The sequence below is a fragment of the Hippichthys cyanospilos genome, unplaced genomic scaffold (assembly GCF_059441005.1).
Source record: "Hippichthys cyanospilos isolate Australia breed blue-spotted pipefish unplaced genomic scaffold, RoL_Hcya_1.0 HiC_scaffold_23, whole genome shotgun sequence".
NCBI lineage: Eukaryota > Metazoa > Chordata > Actinopteri > Syngnathiformes > Syngnathidae > Hippichthys > Hippichthys cyanospilos.
Window position 1 is genome coordinate 519,181 of NW_028283379.1, and position 6,108 is coordinate 525,288.

Here is a 6,108-nt window from a genome sequence, read left to right on the forward strand (position 1 = left end):
GTTTATGATTTATAGTCAACATTAAGGAAATGTTCCGAACAAGCGTTTTCAGCCCGAGTGGAGCACATTTTGACCGTTTTTTAAAAAACATCATTGTACATTGAAATTTCTGTTTGCGTATGCTTTAGAAGCAAGAATTAAGAGGACTACATTCATTATTTCAGCTGAAAAATGCTTAGTTTATGATTTATAGTCAACATTAATGTAATGTCCCAAACAAGCGTTTTCAGCCCGAGTGGAGCACATTTTGACCGTTTTTTTAAAAACATCATTGTACATTGAAATTTCTGCTTGCGTATGCTTTAGAAGCAAGAATTAAGAGGACTACATTCATTATTTCAGCTGAAAAATGCTTAGTTTATGATTTATAGTCAACATTAATGAAATGTCCCCAACAGCGTTTTCAGCCCGAGTGGAGCACATTTTGACTGTTTTTTTAAAAACATCATTGTACATTGAAATTTCTGCTTGCGAATGCTTTAGAAGCAAGAATTAAGAGGACTACATTCATTATTTCATTTGAAAAATGCTTAGTTTTTGATTTGTAGTCAACATTAATGAAATGTCCCCAACAGCGTTTTCAGCCCGAGTGGAGCACATTTTGACTGTTTTTTTAAAAACATCATTGTACATTGAAATTTCTGCTTGCGTATGCTTTAGAAGCAAGAATTAAGAGGACTACATTCATTATTTCAGCTGAAAAATGCTTAGTTTATGATTTATAGTCAACATTAAGGAAATGTTCCAAACAAGCGTTTTCAGCCCGAGTGGAGCACATTTTGACCCTTTTTTTAAAAACATCATTGTACATTGAAATTTCTGCTTGCGTATGCTTTAGAAGCAAGAATTAAGAGGACTACATTCATTATTTCAGCTGAAAAATGCTTAGTTTATGATTTATAGTCAACATTAATGTCATGTCCCAAACAAGCGTTTTCAGCCCGAGTGGAGCACATTTTGACTGTTTTTTTAAAAACATCATTGTACATTGAAATTTCTGCTTGCGTATGCTTTAGAAGCAAGAATTAAGAGGACTACATTCATTATTTCAGCTGAAAAATGCTTAGTTTATGATTTATAGTCAACATTAATGAAATGTTCCAAACAAGCGTTTTCAGCCCGAGTGGAGCACATTTTGACCCTTTTTTTAAAAACATCATTGTACATTGAAATTTCTGCTTGCGTATGCTTTAGAAGCAAGAATTAAGAGGACTACATTCATTATTTCAGCTGAAAAATGCTTAGTTTATGATTTATAGTCAACATTAATGAAATGTTCCAAACAAGCGTTTTCAGCCCGAGTGGAGCACATTTTGACCCTTTTTTTAAAAACATCATTGTACATTGAAATTTCTGCTTGCGTATGCTTTAGAAGCAAGAATTAAGAGGACTACATTCATTATTTCAGCTGAAAAATGCTTAGTTTTTGATTTGTAGTCAACATTAATGAAATGTCCCCAACAGCGTTTTCAGCCCGAGTGGAGCGCATTTTGACTGTTTTTTTTAAAAACATCATTGTACATTGAAATTTCTGCTTGCGTATGCTTTAGAAGCAAGAATTAAGAGGACTACATTCATTATTTCAGCTGAAAAATGCTTAGTTTATGATTTATAGTCAACATTAAGGAAATGTTCCGAACAAGCGTTTTCAGCCCGAGTGGAGCACATTTTGACCGTTTTTTAAAAAACATCATTGTACATTGAAATTTCTGTTTGCGTATGCTTTAGAAGCAAGAATTAAGAGGACTACATTCATTATTTCAGCTGAAAAATGCTTAGTTTATGATTTATAGTCAACATTAATGTAATGTCCCAAACAAGCGTTTTCAGCCCGAGTGGAGCACATTTTGACCGTTTTTTTAAAAACATCATTGTACATTGAAATTTCTGCTTGCGTATGCTTTAGAAGCAAGAATTAAGAGGACTACATTCATTATTTCAGCTGAAAAATGCTTAGTTTATGATTTATAGTCAACATTAATGAAATGTCCCCAACAGCGTTTTCAGCCCGAGTGGAGCACATTTTGACTGTTTTTTTAAAAACATCATTGTACATTGAAATTTCTGCTTGCGTATGCTTTAGAAGCAAGAATTAAGAGGACTACATTCATTATTTCAGCTGAAAAATGCTTAGTTTTTGATTTATAGTCAACATTAATGAAATGTCCCCAACAGCGTTTTCAGCCCGAGTGGAGCACATTTTGACTGTTTTTTTTAAAAACATCATTGTACATTGAAATTTCTGCTTGCGTATGCTTTAGAAGCAAGAATTAAGAGGACTACATTCATTATTTCAGCTGAAAAATGCTTAGTTTATGATTTATAGTCAACATTAATGAAATGATTCCAAACAAGCGTTTTCAGCCCGAGTGGAGCACATTTTGACCCTTTTTTTAAAAACATCATTGTACATTGAAATTTCTGCTTGCGTATGCTTTAGAAGCAAGAATTAAGAGGACTACATTCATTATTTCAGCTGAAAAATGCTTAGTTTATGATTTATAGTCAACATTAATGAAATGTTCCAAACAAGCGTTTTCAGCCCGAGTGGAGCACATTTTGACCCTTTTTTTAAAAACATCATTGTACATTGAAATTTCTGCTTGCGTATGCTTTAGAAGCAAGAATTAAGAGGACTACATTCATTATTTCAGCTGAAAAATGCTTAGTTTATGATTTATAGTTAACATTAATGTCATGTCCCAAACAAGCGTTTTCAGCCCGAGTGGAGCACATTTTGACTGTTTTTTTTAAAAACATCATTGTACATTGAAATTTCTGCTTGCGTATGCTTTAGAAGCAAGAATTAAGAGGACTACATTCATTATTTCAGCTGAAAAATGCTTAGTTTATGATTTATAGTCAACATTAATGAAATGTTCCAAACAAGCGTTTTCAGCCCGAGTGGAGCACATTTTGACCGTTTTTTTAAAAAGATCATTGTACTTTGAAATTTCTGCTTGCGTATGCTTTAGAAGCAAGAATTAAGAGGACTACATTCATTATTTCAGCTGAAAAATGCTTAGTTTATGATTTATAGTCAACATTAATGTCATGTCCCAAACAAGCGTTTTCAGCCCGAGTGGAGCACATTTTGACTGTTTTTTTAAAAACATCATTGTACATTGAAATTTCTGCTTGCGTATGCTTTAGAAGCAAGAATTAAGAGGACTACATTCATTATTTCAGCTGAAAAATGCTTAGTTTATGATTTATAGTCAACATTAAGGAAATGTTCCAAACAAGCGTTTTCAGCCCGAGTGGAGCACATTTTGACCCTTTTTTTAAAAACATTATTGTACATTGAAATTTCTGCTTGCGTATGCTTTAGAAGCAAGAATTAAGAGGACTACATTCATTATTTCAGCTGAAAAATGCTTAGTTTTTGATTTGTAGTCAACATTAATGAAATGTCCCCAACAGCGTTTTCAGCCCGAGTGGAGCACATTTTGACTGTTTTTTTTAAAAACATCATTGTACATTGAAATTTCTGCTTGCGTATGCTTTGGAAGCAAGAATTAAGAGGACTACATTCATTATTTCAGCTGAAAAATGCTTAGTTTATGATTTATAGTCAACATTAATGAAATGTTCCAAACAAGCGTTTTCAGCCCGAGTGGAGCACATTTTGACCCTTTTTTTAAAAACATCATTGTACATTGAAATTTCTGCTTGCGTATGCTTTAGAAGCAAGAATTAAGAGGACTACATTCATTATTTCAGCTGAAAAATGCTTAGTTTTTGATTTGTAGTCAACATTAATGAAATGTCCCCAACAGCGTTTTCAGCCCGAGTGGAGCGCATTTTGACTGTTTTTTTTAAAAACATAATTGTACATTGAAATTTCTGCTTGCGTATGCTTTAGAAGCAAGAATTAAGAGGACTACATTCATTATTTCAGCTGAAAAATGCTTAGTTTATGATTTATAGTCAACATTAAGGAAATGTTCCGAACAAGCGTTTTCAGCCCGAGTGGAGCACATTTTGACCGTTTTTTAAAAAACATCATTGTACATTGAAATTCCTGTTTGCGTATGCTTTAGAAGCAAGAATTAAGAGGACTACATTCATTATTTCAGCTGAAAAATGCTTAGTTTATGATTTATAGTCAACATTAATGTAATGTCCCAAACAAGCGTTTTCAGCCCGAGTGGAGCACATTTTGACCGTTTTTTTAAAAACATCATTGTACATTGAAATTTCTGCTTGCGTATGCTTTAGAAGCAAGAATTAAGAGGACTACATTCATTATTTCAGCTGAAAAATGCTTAGTTTATGATTTATAGTCAACATTAATGAAATGTCCCCAACAGCGTTTTCAGCCCGAGTGGAGCACATTTTGACTGTTTTTTTAAAAACATCATTGTACATTGAAATTTCTGCTTGCGTATGCTTTAGAAGCAAGAATTAAGAGGACTACATTCATTATTTCAGCTGAAAAATGCTTAGTTTTTGATTTATAGTCAACATTAATGAAATGTCCCCAACAGCGTTTTCAGCCCGAGTGGAGCACATTTTGACTGTTTTTTTTAAAAACATCATTGTACATTGAAATTTCTGCTTGCGTATGCTTTAGAAGCAAGAATTAAGAGGACTACATTCATTATTTCAGCTGAAAAATGCTTAGTTTATGATTTATAGTCAACATTAATGAAATGATTCCAAACAAGCGTTTTCAGCCCGAGTGGAGCACATTTTGACCCTTTTTTTAAAAACATCATTGTACATTGAAATTTCTGCTTGCGTATGCTTTAGAAGCAAGAATTAAGAGGACTACATTCATTATTTCAGCTGAAAAATGCTTAGTTTATGATTTATAGTCAACATTAATGAAATGTTCCAAACAAGCGTTTTCAGCCCGAGTGGAGCACATTTTGACCCTTTTTTTAAAAACATCATTGTACATTGAAATTTCTGCTTGCGTATGCTTTAGAAGCAAGAATTAAGAGGACTACATTCATTATTTCAGCTGAAAAATGCTTAGTTTATGATTTATAGTTAACATTAATGTCATGTCCCAAACAAGCGTTTTCAGCCCTAGTGGAGCACATTTTGACCGTTTTTTTAAAAACATCATTGTACATTGAAATTTCTGTTTGCGTATGCTTTAGAAGCAAGAATTAAGAGGACTACATTCATTATTTCAGCTGAAAAATGCTTAGTTTATGATTTATAGTCAACATTAATGTCATGTCCCAAACAAGCGTTTTCAGCCCGAGTGGAGCACATTTTGACTGTTTTTTTAAAACATCATTGTACATTAAAATTTCTGCTTGCTTATGCTTTAGAAGCAAGAATTAAGAGGACTACATTCATTATTTCAGCTGAAAAATGCTTAGTTTATGATTTATAGTCAACATTAATGAAATGTCCCCAACAGCGTTTTCAGCCCGAGTGGAGCACATTTTGACTGTTTTTTTAAAAACATCATTGTACATTGAAATTTCTGCTTGCGTATGCTTTAGAAGCAAGAATTAAGAGGACTACATTCATTATTTCAGTTGAAAAATGCTTAGTTTTTGATTTATAGTCAACATTAATGAAATGTCCCCAACAGCGTTTTCAGCCCGAGTGGAGCACATTTTGACTGTTTTTTTTAAAAACATCATTGTACATTGAAATTTCTGCTTGCGTATGCTTTAGAAGCAAGAATTAAGAGGACTACATTCATTATTTCAGCTGAAAAATGCTTAGTTTATGATTTATAGTCAACATTAATGAAATGTTCCAAACAAGCGTTTTCAGCCCGAGTGGAGCACATTTTGACCCTTTTTTTAAAAAGATCATTGTACTTTGAAATTTCTGCTTGCGTATGCTTTAGAAGCAAGAATTAAGAGGACTACATTCATTATTTCAGCTGAAAAATGCTTAGTTTATGATTTATAGTCAACATTAATGTCATGTCCCAAACAAGCGTTTTCAGCCCGAGTGGAGCACATTTTGACTGTTTTTTTAAAAACATCATTGTACATTGAAATTTCTGCTTGCGTATGCTTTAGAAGCAAGAATTAAGAGGACTACATTCATTATTTCAGCTGAAAAATGCTTAGTTTATGATTTATAGTCAACATTAAGGAAATGTTCCAAACAAGCGTTTTCAGCCCGAGT